The following is a 14,880-nucleotide window of genomic DNA, read 5'->3' on the forward strand; positions in this document are numbered from 1 at the left end:
GCAATATAAGGAACGTCAAATACTAAGAAAGGGCGGCCTATGAAAGAATTACTACTTTCAATAAGTACACTTAAACGGCTAATTGGGAATAGAAAAACTGTAAAAAGCCCTCTGAGAAAGCCCCCCTCTAACCTTTGATAGTAAGCTTTTCTGTAGTCTGCCTGTTGATGTATTTTCCGTTTGAACTGTGCACAACATGAAGAGACGGAACACTGGCGGCTTGTCACAATGCCCCCCGATGACATCACAATAGCGCTGCTGCCTAGAAAACAAGCTGCGCAGAAGAAGTTGTTCTTTGGGTGGGAGGGTGGGCTAGTGGAAGGAGGGGGCAATCTCTTTTTTTCCCGGGTGGTAGGGGGATGACAGGAGAAGGGAAGCGGGTGGTGAGAAAGGTACAGAGGGCAGGGTTTGGGGGCTGGGAAGGAAAGGGAAAAGATTAGGGTTTGGGGATGATGAAAGGGCTTTCTACGGGTAAGGATGGCAAAGGGTGGCAGTGACGGAAAGTCAGGCAACCTGTCCTGTCCGTCTTTTTGTATCGTGAATTGGAAAGACTGCAAGGGGGAGGGGAGTTGCTTGCGCCCTAAAGGAGGAGTTATTCAGATTCATTGCAGTGGGCGGCGGCTGCAAAACGCACCATTCTTCTTGTTTTGGCTCTGCAAAGCAGCCTTTTCAAGGGTTGGCTTGGGTGACAAAATGTCTTGTGTAGGCGTGGGTTTGTCTCCCTCTCGCTCTCTCTCCCTAAGATGTGTCCGGCATAGGCCAGGGTGCCACTCGAGGCCCAAACCAATTCTGGTTATCGCTTCTCGGCCTTTTGGCTAAGATCAAGTGTAGTATCTGTTCTTATCAGTTTAATATCTGATACGTCCCCTATCTGGGGACCATATATTAAATGGATTTTTAGAACAGGGAGATGGAAAAAGAGCTTGCTCTGTCCACTCCACGCATTGACCTGGTATTGCAGTACCTCCAGGAACGGTGCACCCCTTCTTAACCCAGTTTCCAAAAGCAGAACTCAATTCACCTGATTCATATTAGCCCGATTTAATGAATTGGAAGAAAGCATACGTCTTCATATGCACCTCAATTTGGCCCATTCACTTTTCACACTTCCTCCTTTTGTTTTTTATCTTTCACACTTTTGACTTTCTTTATTCATCCAAATAGCAAACTCATCACCACTCAACCTGACCAACTCGGCTATGTCCCCGTGCTGCAGTTCTCTGTCTTATCTAGATCATTTGCAATTGAATGGAATAGATCCCTTTTGGACAAAGTGGATTCACCTGCTGCTGCAGTGACCACAGGTGTGATAACATCTAGAATTGGCATCTGGTGCGATCTCTCCGCTTCCACTCCAAAGAAAGTTACCTGTTTATTCCTATCATGCATTGGTTTTTGGGGTTTTCTTTGAGTAATGATGATCTCTTTAGTAGTCTGTTGGCGCCCTCTCCTGGAGGAATAGTTTGCTTGCTCTTGGACATTCTAAAAGAGAGGTCATGATAGACATTGAGCTTCTGAGCTCAATTGGGGACAGTCATGGGTGATGAATGTTTGCAACCTACTGCGAAGCCTCATACCGCAATATAAGGAACGTCAAATACTAAGAAAGGGCGGCCTATGAAAGAATTACTACTTTCAATAAGTACACTTAAACGGCTAATTGGGAATAGAAAAACTGTAAAAAGCCCTCTGAGAAAGCCCCCCTCTAACCTTTGATAGTAAGCTTTTCTGTAGTCTGCCTGTTGATGTATTTTCCGTTTGAACTGTGCACAACATGAAGAGACGGAACACTGGCGGCTTGTCACAATGCCCCCCGATGACATCACAATAGCGCTGCTGCCTAGAAAACAAGCTGCGCAGAAGAAGTTGTTCTTTGGGTGGGAGGGTGGGCTAGTGGAAGGAGGGGGCAATCTCTTTTTTTCCCGGGTGGTAGGGGGATGACAGGAGAAGGGAAGCGGGTGGTGAGAAAGGTACAGAGGGCAGGGTTTGGGGGCTGGGAAGGAAAGGGAAAAGATTAGGGTTTGGGGATGATGAAAGGGCTTTCTACGGGTAAGGATGGCAAAGGGTGGCAGTGACGGAAAGTCAGGCAACCTGTCCTGTCCGTCTTTTTGTATCGTGAATTGGAAAGACTGCAAGGGGGAGGGGAGTTGCTTGCGCCCTAAAGGAGGAGTTATTCAGATTCATTGCAGTGGGCGGCGGCTGCAAAACGCACCATTCTTCTTGTTTTGGCTCTGCAAAGCAGCCTTTTCAAGGGTTGGCTTGGGTGACAAAATGTCTTGTGTAGGCGTGGGTTTGTCTCCCTCTCGCTCTCTCTCCCTAAGATGTGTCCGGCATAGGCCAGGGTGCCACTCGAGGCCCAAACCAATTCTGGTTATCGCTTCTCGGCCTTTTGGCTAAGATCAAGTGTAGTATCTGTTCTTATCAGTTTAATATCTGATACGTCCCCTATCTGGGGACCATATATTAAATGGATTTTTAGAACAGGGAGATGGAAAAAGAGCTTGCTCTGTCCACTCCACGCATTGACCTGGTATTGCAGTACCTCCAGGAACGGTGCACCCCTTCTTAACCCAGTTTCCAAAAGCAGAACTCAATTCACCTGATTCATATTAGCCCGATTTAATGAATTGGAAGAAAGCATACGTCTTCATATGCACCTCAATTTGGCCCATTCACTTTTCACACTTCCTCCTTTTGTTTTTTATCTTTCACACTTTTGACTTTCTTTATTCATCCAAATAGCAAACTCATCACCACTCAACCTGACCAACTCGGCTATGTCCCCGTGCTGCAGTTCTCTGTCTTATCTAGATCATTTGCAATTGAATGGAATAGATCCCTTTTGGACAAAGTGGATTCACCTGCTGCTGCAGTGACCACAGGTGTGATAACATCTAGAATTGGCATCTGGTGCGATCTCTCCGCTTCCACTCCAAAGAAAGTTACCTGTTTATTCCTATCATGCATTGGTTTTTGGGGTTTTCTTTGAGTAATGATGATCTCTTTAGTAGTCTGTTGGCGCCCTCTCCTGGAGGAATAGTTTGCTTGCTCTTGGACATTCTAAAAGAGAGGTCATGATAGACATTGAGCTTCTGAGCTCAATTGGGGACAGTCATGGGTGATGAATGTTTGCAACCTACTGCGAAGCCTCATACCGCAATATAAGGAACGTCAAATACTAAGAAAGGGCGGCCTATGAAAGAATTACTACTTTCAATAAGTACACTTAAACGGCTAATTGGGAATAGAAAAACTGTAAAAAGCCCTCTGAGAAAGCCCCCCTCTAACCTTTGATAGTAAGCTTTTCTGTAGTCTGCCTGTTGATGTATTTTCCGTTTGAACTGTGCACAACATGAAGAGACGGAACACTGGCGGCTTGTCACAATGCCCCCCGATGACATCACAATAGCGCTGCTGCCTAGAAAACAAGCTGCGCAGAAGAAGTTGTTCTTTGGGTGGGAGGGTGGGCTAGTGGAAGGAGGGGGCAATCTCTTTTTTTCCCGGGTGGTAGGGGGATGACAGGAGAAGGGAAGCGGGTGGTGAGAAAGGTACAGAGGGCAGGGTTTGGGGGCTGGGAAGGAAAGGGAAAAGATTAGGGTTTGGGGATGATGAAAGGGCTTTCTACGGGTAAGGATGGCAAAGGGTGGCAGTGACGGAAAGTCAGGCAACCTGTCCTGTCCGTCTTTTTGTATCGTGAATTGGAAAGACTGCAAGGGGGAGGGGAGTTGCTTGCGCCCTAAAGGAGGAGTTATTCAGATTCATTGCAGTGGGCGGCGGCTGCAAAACGCACCATTCTTCTTGTTTTGGCTCTGCAAAGCAGCCTTTTCAAGGGTTGGCTTGGGTGACAAAATGTCTTGTGTAGGCGTGGGTTTGTCTCCCTCTCGCTCTCTCTCCCTAAGATGTGTCCGGCATAGGCCAGGGTGCCACTCGAGGCCCAAACCAATTCTGGTTATCGCTTCTCGGCCTTTTGGCTAAGATCAAGTGTAGTATCTGTTCTTATCAGTTTAATATCTGATACGTCCCCTATCTGGGGACCATATATTAAATGGATTTTTAGAACAGGGAGATGGAAAAAGAGCTTGCTCTGTCCACTCCACGCATTGACCTGGTATTGCAGTACCTCCAGGAACGGTGCACCCCTTCTTAACCCAGTTTCCAAAAGCAGAACTCAATTCACCTGATTCATATTAGCCCGATTTAATGAATTGGAAGAAAGCATACGTCTTCATATGCACCTCAATTTGGCCCATTCACTTTTCACACTTCCTCCTTTTGTTTTTTATCTTTCACACTTTTGACTTTCTTTATTCATCCAAATAGCAAACTCATCACCACTCAACCTGACCAACTCGGCTATGTCCCCGTGCTGCAGTTCTCTGTCTTATCTAGATCATTTGCAATTGAATGGAATAGATCCCTTTTGGACAAAGTGGATTCACCTGCTGCTGCAGTGACCACAGGTGTGATAACATCTAGAATTGGCATCTGGTGCGATCTCTCCGCTTCCACTCCAAAGAAAGTTACCTGTTTATTCCTATCATGCATTGGTTTTTGGGGTTTTCTTTGAGTAATGATGATCTCTTTAGTAGTCTGTTGGCGCCCTCTCCTGGAGGAATAGTTTGCTTGCTCTTGGACATTCTAAAAGAGAGGTCATGATAGACATTGAGCTTCTGAGCTCAATTGGGGACAGTCATGGGTGATGAATGTTTGCAACCTACTGCGAAGCCTCATACCGCAATATAAGGAACGTCAAATACTAAGAAAGGGCGGCCTATGAAAGAATTACTACTTTCAATAAGTACACTTAAACGGCTAATTGGGAATAGAAAAACTGTAAAAAGCCCTCTGAGAAAGCCCCCCTCTAACCTTTGATAGTAAGCTTTTCTGTAGTCTGCCTGTTGATGTATTTTCCGTTTGAACTGTGCACAACATGAAGAGACGGAACACTGGCGGCTTGTCACAATGCCCCCCGATGACATCACAATAGCGCTGCTGCCTAGAAAACAAGCTGCGCAGAAGAAGTTGTTCTTTGGGTGGGAGGGTGGGCTAGTGGAAGGAGGGGGCAATCTCTTTTTTTCCCGGGTGGTAGGGGGATGACAGGAGAAGGGAAGCGGGTGGTGAGAAAGGTACAGAGGGCAGGGTTTGGGGGCTGGGAAGGAAAGGGAAAAGATTAGGGTTTGGGGATGATGAAAGGGCTTTCTACGGGTAAGGATGGCAAAGGGTGGCAGTGACGGAAAGTCAGGCAACCTGTCCTGTCCGTCTTTTTGTATCGTGAATTGGAAAGACTGCAAGGGGGAGGGGAGTTGCTTGCGCCCTAAAGGAGGAGTTATTCAGATTCATTGCAGTGGGCGGCGGCTGCAAAACGCACCATTCTTCTTGTTTTGGCTCTGCAAAGCAGCCTTTTCAAGGGTTGGCTTGGGTGACAAAATGTCTTGTGTAGGCGTGGGTTTGTCTCCCTCTCGCTCTCTCTCCCTAAGATGTGTCCGGCATAGGCCAGGGTGCCACTCGAGGCCCAAACCAATTCTGGTTATCGCTTCTCGGCCTTTTGGCTAAGATCAAGTGTAGTATCTGTTCTTATCAGTTTAATATCTGATACGTCCCCTATCTGGGGACCATATATTAAATGGATTTTTAGAACAGGGAGATGGAAAAAGAGCTTGCTCTGTCCACTCCACGCATTGACCTGGTATTGCAGTACCTCCAGGAACGGTGCACCCCTTCTTAACCCAGTTTCCAAAAGCAGAACTCAATTCACCTGATTCATATTAGCCCGATTTAATGAATTGGAAGAAAGCATACGTCTTCATATGCACCTCAATTTGGCCCATTCACTTTTCACACTTCCTCCTTTTGTTTTTTATCTTTCACACTTTTGACTTTCTTTATTCATCCAAATAGCAAACTCATCACCACTCAACCTGACCAACTCGGCTATGTCCCCGTGCTGCAGTTCTCTGTCTTATCTAGATCATTTGCAATTGAATGGAATAGATCCCTTTTGGACAAAGTGGATTCACCTGCTGCTGCAGTGACCACAGGTGTGATAACATCTAGAATTGGCATCTGGTGCGATCTCTCCGCTTCCACTCCAAAGAAAGTTACCTGTTTATTCCTATCATGCATTGGTTTTTGGGGTTTTCTTTGAGTAATGATGATCTCTTTAGTAGTCTGTTGGCGCCCTCTCCTGGAGGAATAGTTTGCTTGCTCTTGGACATTCTAAAAGAGAGGTCATGATAGACATTGAGCTTCTGAGCTCAATTGGGGACAGTCATGGGTGATGAATGTTTGCAACCTACTGCGAAGCCTCATACCGCAATATAAGGAACGTCAAATACTAAGAAAGGGCGGCCTATGAAAGAATTACTACTTTCAATAAGTACACTTAAACGGCTAATTGGGAATAGAAAAACTGTAAAAAGCCCTCTGAGAAAGCCCCCCTCTAACCTTTGATAGTAAGCTTTTCTGTAGTCTGCCTGTTGATGTATTTTCCGTTTGAACTGTGCACAACATGAAGAGACGGAACACTGGCGGCTTGTCACAATGCCCCCCGATGACATCACAATAGCGCTGCTGCCTAGAAAACAAGCTGCGCAGAAGAAGTTGTTCTTTGGGTGGGAGGGTGGGCTAGTGGAAGGAGGGGGCAATCTCTTTTTTTCCCGGGTGGTAGGGGGATGACAGGAGAAGGGAAGCGGGTGGTGAGAAAGGTACAGAGGGCAGGGTTTGGGGGCTGGGAAGGAAAGGGAAAAGATTAGGGTTTGGGGATGATGAAAGGGCTTTCTACGGGTAAGGATGGCAAAGGGTGGCAGTGACGGAAAGTCAGGCAACCTGTCCTGTCCGTCTTTTTGTATCGTGAATTGGAAAGACTGCAAGGGGGAGGGGAGTTGCTTGCGCCCTAAAGGAGGAGTTATTCAGATTCATTGCAGTGGGCGGCGGCTGCAAAACGCACCATTCTTCTTGTTTTGGCTCTGCAAAGCAGCCTTTTCAAGGGTTGGCTTGGGTGACAAAATGTCTTGTGTAGGCGTGGGTTTGTCTCCCTCTCGCTCTCTCTCCCTAAGATGTGTCCGGCATAGGCCAGGGTGCCACTCGAGGCCCAAACCAATTCTGGTTATCGCTTCTCGGCCTTTTGGCTAAGATCAAGTGTAGTATCTGTTCTTATCAGTTTAATATCTGATACGTCCCCTATCTGGGGACCATATATTAAATGGATTTTTAGAACAGGGAGATGGAAAAAGAGCTTGCTCTGTCCACTCCACGCATTGACCTGGTATTGCAGTACCTCCAGGAACGGTGCACCCCTTCTTAACCCAGTTTCCAAAAGCAGAACTCAATTCACCTGATTCATATTAGCCCGATTTAATGAATTGGAAGAAAGCATACGTCTTCATATGCACCTCAATTTGGCCCATTCACTTTTCACACTTCCTCCTTTTGTTTTTTATCTTTCACACTTTTGACTTTCTTTATTCATCCAAATAGCAAACTCATCACCACTCAACCTGACCAACTCGGCTATGTCCCCGTGCTGCAGTTCTCTGTCTTATCTAGATCATTTGCAATTGAATGGAATAGATCCCTTTTGGACAAAGTGGATTCACCTGCTGCTGCAGTGACCACAGGTGTGATAACATCTAGAATTGGCATCTGGTGCGATCTCTCCGCTTCCACTCCAAAGAAAGTTACCTGTTTATTCCTATCATGCATTGGTTTTTGGGGTTTTCTTTGAGTAATGATGATCTCTTTAGTAGTCTGTTGGCGCCCTCTCCTGGAGGAATAGTTTGCTTGCTCTTGGACATTCTAAAAGAGAGGTCATGATAGACATTGAGCTTCTGAGCTCAATTGGGGACAGTCATGGGTGATGAATGTTTGCAACCTACTGCGAAGCCTCATACCGCAATATAAGGAACGTCAAATACTAAGAAAGGGCGGCCTATGAAAGAATTACTACTTTCAATAAGTACACTTAAACGGCTAATTGGGAATAGAAAAACTGTAAAAAGCCCTCTGAGAAAGCCCCCCTCTAACCTTTGATAGTAAGCTTTTCTGTAGTCTGCCTGTTGATGTATTTTCCGTTTGAACTGTGCACAACATGAAGAGACGGAACACTGGCGGCTTGTCACAATGCCCCCCGATGACATCACAATAGCGCTGCTGCCTAGAAAACAAGCTGCGCAGAAGAAGTTGTTCTTTGGGTGGGAGGGTGGGCTAGTGGAAGGAGGGGGCAATCTCTTTTTTTCCCGGGTGGTAGGGGGATGACAGGAGAAGGGAAGCGGGTGGTGAGAAAGGTACAGAGGGCAGGGTTTGGGGGCTGGGAAGGAAAGGGAAAAGATTAGGGTTTGGGGATGATGAAAGGGCTTTCTACGGGTAAGGATGGCAAAGGGTGGCAGTGACGGAAAGTCAGGCAACCTGTCCTGTCCGTCTTTTTGTATCGTGAATTGGAAAGACTGCAAGGGGGAGGGGAGTTGCTTGCGCCCTAAAGGAGGAGTTATTCAGATTCATTGCAGTGGGCGGCGGCTGCAAAACGCACCATTCTTCTTGTTTTGGCTCTGCAAAGCAGCCTTTTCAAGGGTTGGCTTGGGTGACAAAATGTCTTGTGTAGGCGTGGGTTTGTCTCCCTCTCGCTCTCTCTCCCTAAGATGTGTCCGGCATAGGCCAGGGTGCCACTCGAGGCCCAAACCAATTCTGGTTATCGCTTCTCGGCCTTTTGGCTAAGATCAAGTGTAGTATCTGTGAGGCTCGGCAGATGCAATGCACACTGGAAGGTTGCGCTTGCTAGTACTCTGGATGTATAGTATATTCATCTAGAGGAAAACATGGCCCTACCAGGATCGAGGCTATTAGACTGAGTAAGTGTGGGGGCTATGGTGCAATGTGCCCCAGGACTGACGACCCTGGAGTGAGTCTGAGCTTGCTGGCTTGGGACCCCGGCGAGCCTTGGGCTCTGTAGCACACCGTACCTTGCCCTTTCATACTTTCTGAGCATATTGCTCTATCCCGGCCTTCTGGCTAGGAAGGGAAATTTTTATAATCATGGTCGGAGGTCCGTTCAGCTTTGGGCTGAGAAACCAACACCCGGTTGGAGGTCCGGGTCAGCTTCGGCTGAGAAACCAACACCCGGTTTGAGGTCCGGGTCAGCTTCGGCTGAGAAACCAACACCCGGTTGGAGGTCCGGGTCAGCTTCGGCTGAGAAACCAACACCCGGTTGGAGGTCCGGGTCAGCTTCGGCTGAGAAACCAACACCCGGTTGGAGGTCCGGTTAGCCTTGGGCTGAGAAACTAACACCGGTTGACGGTCCGGGCAGTTTCGGCTGCGAAACCAACAACTAGTAGCTCTCTACTCCACTTGGGTAAGATGCCTGGGTGGACGCTGGGAGCAACGACAAGGCTCAACCAGGCTTCGGCTTGGGGGAGCACCGAAGATCCCTGACCCTTGCTGTGGCCTTCTGGCTCGGAGGGACGGGGTTGATTTTTGGGGACCCTCTCCTCACGGAAGGGTCCACACGAATCCTAGCCTTTGCACTGTTTTTGGTGTGACTTCGGTCATGCATTTTTTGCGGTGCTTTGGAAAGCTTCATTAAATCAAAAATCTGTTCTTATCAGTTTAATATCTGATACGTCCCCTATCTGGGGACCATATATTAAATGGATTTTTAGAACAGGGAGATGGAAAAAGAGCTTGCTCTGTCCACTCCACGCATTGACCTGGTATTGCAGTACCTCCAGGAACGGTGCACCCCTTCTTAACCCAGTTTCCAAAAGCAGAACTCAATTCACCTGATTCATATTAGCCCGATTTAATGAATTGGAAGAAAGCATACGTCTTCATATGCACCTCAATTTGGCCCATTCACTTTTCACACTTCCTCCTTTTGTTTTTTATCTTTCACACTTTTGACTTTCTTTATTCATCCAAATAGCAAACTCATCACCACTCAACCTGACCAACTCGGCTATGTCCCCGTGCTGCAGTTCTCTGTCTTATCTAGATCATTTGCAATTGAATGGAATAGATCCCTTTTGGACAAAGTGGATTCACCTGCTGCTGCAGTGACCACAGGTGTGATAACATCTAGAATTGGCATCTGGTGCGATCTCTCCGCTTCCACTCCAAAGAAAGTTACCTGTTTATTCCTATCATGCATTGGTTTTTGGGGTTTTCTTTGAGTAATGATGATCTCTTTAGTAGTCTGTTGGCGCCCTCTCCTGGAGGAATAGTTTGCTTGCTCTTGGACATTCTAAAAGAGAGGTCATGATAGACATTGAGCTTCTGAGCTCAATTGGGGACAGTCATGGGTGATGAATGTTTGCAACCTACTGCGAAGCCTCATACCGCAATATAAGGAACGTCAAATACTAAGAAAGGGCGGCCTATGAAAGAATTACTACTTTCAATAAGTACACTTAAACGGCTAATTGGGAATAGAAAAACTGTAAAAAGCCCTCTGAGAAAGCCCCCCTCTAACCTTTGATAGTAAGCTTTTCTGTAGTCTGCCTGTTGATGTATTTTCCGTTTGAACTGTGCACAACATGAAGAGACGGAACACTGGCGGCTTGTCACAATGCCCCCCGATGACATCACAATAGCGCTGCTGCCTAGAAAACAAGCTGCGCAGAAGAAGTTGTTCTTTGGGTGGGAGGGTGGGCTAGTGGAAGGAGGGGGCAATCTCTTTTTTTCCCGGGTGGTAGGGGGATGACAGGAGAAGGGAAGCGGGTGGTGAGAAAGGTACAGAGGGCAGGGTTTGGGGGCTGGGAAGGAAAGGGAAAAGATTAGGGTTTGGGGATGATGAAAGGGCTTTCTACGGGTAAGGATGGCAAAGGGTGGCAGTGACGGAAAGTCAGGCAACCTGTCCTGTCCGTCTTTTTGTATCGTGAATTGGAAAGACTGCAAGGGGGAGGGGAGTTGCTTGCGCCCTAAAGGAGGAGTTATTCAGATTCATTGCAGTGGGCGGCGGCTGCAAAACGCACCATTCTTCTTGTTTTGGCTCTGCAAAGCAGCCTTTTCAAGGGTTGGCTTGGGTGACAAAATGTCTTGTGTAGGCGTGGGTTTGTCTCCCTCTCGCTCTCTCTCCCTAAGATGTGTCCGGCATAGGCCAGGGTGCCACTCGAGGCCCAAACCAATTCTGGTTATCGCTTCTCGGCCTTTTGGCTAAGATCAAGTGTAGTATCTGTTCTTATCAGTTTAATATCTGATACGTCCCCTATCTGGGGACCATATATTAAATGGATTTTTAGAACAGGGAGATGGAAAAAGAGCTTGCTCTGTCCACTCCACGCATTGACCTGGTATTGCAGTACCTCCAGGAACGGTGCACCCCTTCTTAACCCAGTTTCCAAAAGCAGAACTCAATTCACCTGATTCATATTAGCCCGATTTAATGAATTGGAAGAAAGCATACGTCTTCATATGCACCTCAATTTGGCCCATTCACTTTTCACACTTCCTCCTTTTGTTTTTTATCTTTCACACTTTTGACTTTCTTTATTCATCCAAATAGCAAACTCATCACCACTCAACCTGACCAACTCGGCTATGTCCCCGTGCTGCAGTTCTCTGTCTTATCTAGATCATTTGCAATTGAATGGAATAGATCCCTTTTGGACAAAGTGGATTCACCTGCTGCTGCAGTGACCACAGGTGTGATAACATCTAGAATTGGCATCTGGTGCGATCTCTCCGCTTCCACTCCAAAGAAAGTTACCTGTTTATTCCTATCATGCATTGGTTTTTGGGGTTTTCTTTGAGTAATGATGATCTCTTTAGTAGTCTGTTGGCGCCCTCTCCTGGAGGAATAGTTTGCTTGCTCTTGGACATTCTAAAAGAGAGGTCATGATAGACATTGAGCTTCTGAGCTCAATTGGGGACAGTCATGGGTGATGAATGTTTGCAACCTACTGCGAAGCCTCATACCGCAATATAAGGAACGTCAAATACTAAGAAAGGGCGGCCTATGAAAGAATTACTACTTTCAATAAGTACACTTAAACGGCTAATTGGGAATAGAAAAACTGTAAAAAGCCCTCTGAGAAAGCCCCCCTCTAACCTTTGATAGTAAGCTTTTCTGTAGTCTGCCTGTTGATGTATTTTCCGTTTGAACTGTGCACAACATGAAGAGACGGAACACTGGCGGCTTGTCACAATGCCCCCCGATGACATCACAATAGCGCTGCTGCCTAGAAAACAAGCTGCGCAGAAGAAGTTGTTCTTTGGGTGGGAGGGTGGGCTAGTGGAAGGAGGGGGCAATCTCTTTTTTTCCCGGGTGGTAGGGGGATGACAGGAGAAGGGAAGCGGGTGGTGAGAAAGGTACAGAGGGCAGGGTTTGGGGGCTGGGAAGGAAAGGGAAAAGATTAGGGTTTGGGGATGATGAAAGGGCTTTCTACGGGTAAGGATGGCAAAGGGTGGCAGTGACGGAAAGTCAGGCAACCTGTCCTGTCCGTCTTTTTGTATCGTGAATTGGAAAGACTGCAAGGGGGAGGGGAGTTGCTTGCGCCCTAAAGGAGGAGTTATTCAGATTCATTGCAGTGGGCGGCGGCTGCAAAACGCACCATTCTTCTTGTTTTGGCTCTGCAAAGCAGCCTTTTCAAGGGTTGGCTTGGGTGACAAAATGTCTTGTGTAGGCGTGGGTTTGTCTCCCTCTCGCTCTCTCTCCCTAAGATGTGTCCGGCATAGGCCAGGGTGCCACTCGAGGCCCAAACCAATTCTGGTTATCGCTTCTCGGCCTTTTGGCTAAGATCAAGTGTAGTATCTGTTCTTATCAGTTTAATATCTGATACGTCCCCTATCTGGGGACCATATATTAAATGGATTTTTAGAACAGGGAGATGGAAAAAGAGCTTGCTCTGTCCACTCCACGCATTGACCTGGTATTGCAGTACCTCCAGGAACGGTGCACCCCTTCTTAACCCAGTTTCCAAAAGCAGAACTCAATTCACCTGATTCATATTAGCCCGATTTAATGAATTGGAAGAAAGCATACGTCTTCATATGCACCTCAATTTGGCCCATTCACTTTTCACACTTCCTCCTTTTGTTTTTTATCTTTCACACTTTTGACTTTCTTTATTCATCCAAATAGCAAACTCATCACCACTCAACCTGACCAACTCGGCTATGTCCCCGTGCTGCAGTTCTCTGTCTTATCTAGATCATTTGCAATTGAATGGAATAGATCCCTTTTGGACAAAGTGGATTCACCTGCTGCTGCAGTGACCACAGGTGTGATAACATCTAGAATTGGCATCTGGTGCGATCTCTCCGCTTCCACTCCAAAGAAAGTTACCTGTTTATTCCTATCATGCATTGGTTTTTGGGGTTTTCTTTGAGTAATGATGATCTCTTTAGTAGTCTGTTGGCGCCCTCTCCTGGAGGAATAGTTTGCTTGCTCTTGGACATTCTAAAAGAGAGGTCATGATAGACATTGAGCTTCTGAGCTCAATTGGGGACAGTCATGGGTGATGAATGTTTGCAACCTACTGCGAAGCCTCATACCGCAATATAAGGAACGTCAAATACTAAGAAAGGGCGGCCTATGAAAGAATTACTACTTTCAATAAGTACACTTAAACGGCTAATTGGGAATAGAAAAACTGTAAAAAGCCCTCTGAGAAAGCCCCCCTCTAACCTTTGATAGTAAGCTTTTCTGTAGTCTGCCTGTTGATGTATTTTCCGTTTGAACTGTGCACAACATGAAGAGACGGAACACTGGCGGCTTGTCACAATGCCCCCCGATGACATCACAATAGCGCTGCTGCCTAGAAAACAAGCTGCGCAGAAGAAGTTGTTCTTTGGGTGGGAGGGTGGGCTAGTGGAAGGAGGGGGCAATCTCTTTTTTTCCCGGGTGGTAGGGGGATGACAGGAGAAGGGAAGCGGGTGGTGAGAAAGGTACAGAGGGCAGGGTTTGGGGGCTGGGAAGGAAAGGGAAAAGATTAGGGTTTGGGGATGATGAAAGGGCTTTCTACGGGTAAGGATGGCAAAGGGTGGCAGTGACGGAAAGTCAGGCAACCTGTCCTGTCCGTCTTTTTGTATCGTGAATTGGAAAGACTGCAAGGGGGAGGGGAGTTGCTTGCGCCCTAAAGGAGGAGTTATTCAGATTCATTGCAGTGGGCGGCGGCTGCAAAACGCACCATTCTTCTTGTTTTGGCTCTGCAAAGCAGCCTTTTCAAGGGTTGGCTTGGGTGACAAAATGTCTTGTGTAGGCGTGGGTTTGTCTCCCTCTCGCTCTCTCTCCCTAAGATGTGTCCGGCATAGGCCAGGGTGCCACTCGAGGCCCAAACCAATTCTGGTTATCGCTTCTCGGCCTTTTGGCTAAGATCAAGTGTAGTATCTGTTCTTATCAGTTTAATATCTGATACGTCCCCTATCTGGGGACCATATATTAAATGGATTTTTAGAACAGGGAGATGGAAAAAGAGCTTGCTCTGTCCACTCCACGCATTGACCTGGTATTGCAGTACCTCCAGGAACGGTGCACCCCTTCTTAACCCAGTTTCCAAAAGCAGAACTCAATTCACCTGATTCATATTAGCCCGATTTAATGAATTGGAAGAAAGCATACGTCTTCATATGCACCTCAATTTGGCCCATTCACTTTTCACACTTCCTCCTTTTGTTTTTTATCTTTCACACTTTTGACTTTCTTTATTCATCCAAATAGCAAACTCATCACCACTCAACCTGACCAACTCGGCTATGTCCCCGTGCTGCAGTTCTCTGTCTTATCTAGATCATTTGCAATTGAATGGAATAGATCCCTTTTGGACAAAGTGGATTCACCTGCTGCTGCAGTGACCACAGGTGTGATAACATCTAGAATTGGCATCTGGTGCGATCTCTCCGCTTCCACTCCAAAGAAAGTTACCTGTTTATTCCTATCATGCATTGGTTTTT

General features: G+C 46.8%; 9 non-coding genes and 1 pseudogene across 9 annotated transcripts; all 10 read left to right on the forward strand.

The window, feature by feature from the left end:
- The first annotated feature begins 795 nt into the window (after positions 1-795).
- On the forward strand, positions 796-986 carry LOC142285571 (U2 spliceosomal RNA). Its single transcript, XR_012746945.1, has one exon. It is a non-coding gene; the product is annotated as a U2 spliceosomal RNA (small nuclear RNA).
- Positions 987-2,373: 1,387 nt separating this feature from the next.
- LOC142285573 (U2 spliceosomal RNA) lies at positions 2,374-2,564 on the forward strand. Its single transcript, XR_012746947.1, has one exon. It is a non-coding gene; the product is annotated as a U2 spliceosomal RNA (small nuclear RNA).
- A 1,387-nt stretch (positions 2,565-3,951) lies between these two features.
- On the forward strand, positions 3,952-4,142 carry LOC142285574 (U2 spliceosomal RNA). Its single transcript, XR_012746948.1, has one exon. It is a non-coding gene; the product is annotated as a U2 spliceosomal RNA (small nuclear RNA).
- Positions 4,143-5,529: 1,387 nt separating this feature from the next.
- LOC142285575 (U2 spliceosomal RNA) lies at positions 5,530-5,720 on the forward strand. The gene has a single exon (XR_012746949.1). It is a non-coding gene; the product is annotated as a U2 spliceosomal RNA (small nuclear RNA).
- Positions 5,721-7,107: 1,387 nt separating this feature from the next.
- LOC142285576 (U2 spliceosomal RNA) lies at positions 7,108-7,298 on the forward strand. Its single transcript, XR_012746950.1, has one exon. It is a non-coding gene; the product is annotated as a U2 spliceosomal RNA (small nuclear RNA).
- A 1,387-nt stretch (positions 7,299-8,685) lies between these two features.
- Positions 8,686-8,812, forward strand: LOC142285602 (U2 spliceosomal RNA; annotated as a pseudogene).
- Positions 8,813-9,542: 730 nt separating this feature from the next.
- On the forward strand, positions 9,543-9,735 carry LOC142285588 (U2 spliceosomal RNA). The gene has a single exon (XR_012746959.1). It is a non-coding gene; the product is annotated as a U2 spliceosomal RNA (small nuclear RNA).
- Positions 9,736-11,122: 1,387 nt separating this feature from the next.
- On the forward strand, positions 11,123-11,313 carry LOC142285577 (U2 spliceosomal RNA). Its single transcript, XR_012746951.1, has one exon. It is a non-coding gene; the product is annotated as a U2 spliceosomal RNA (small nuclear RNA).
- A 1,387-nt stretch (positions 11,314-12,700) lies between these two features.
- LOC142285578 (U2 spliceosomal RNA) lies at positions 12,701-12,891 on the forward strand. The gene has a single exon (XR_012746952.1). It is a non-coding gene; the product is annotated as a U2 spliceosomal RNA (small nuclear RNA).
- A 1,387-nt stretch (positions 12,892-14,278) lies between these two features.
- Positions 14,279-14,469, forward strand: LOC142285579 (U2 spliceosomal RNA). Its single transcript, XR_012746953.1, has one exon. It is a non-coding gene; the product is annotated as a U2 spliceosomal RNA (small nuclear RNA).
- Positions 14,470-14,880: the final 411 nt, after the last annotated feature.

Source organism: Anomaloglossus baeobatrachus, unplaced genomic scaffold (assembly GCF_048569485.1).
Source record: "Anomaloglossus baeobatrachus isolate aAnoBae1 unplaced genomic scaffold, aAnoBae1.hap1 Scaffold_601, whole genome shotgun sequence".
In the NCBI taxonomy this organism is placed as follows: domain Eukaryota; kingdom Metazoa; phylum Chordata; class Amphibia; order Anura; family Aromobatidae; genus Anomaloglossus; species Anomaloglossus baeobatrachus.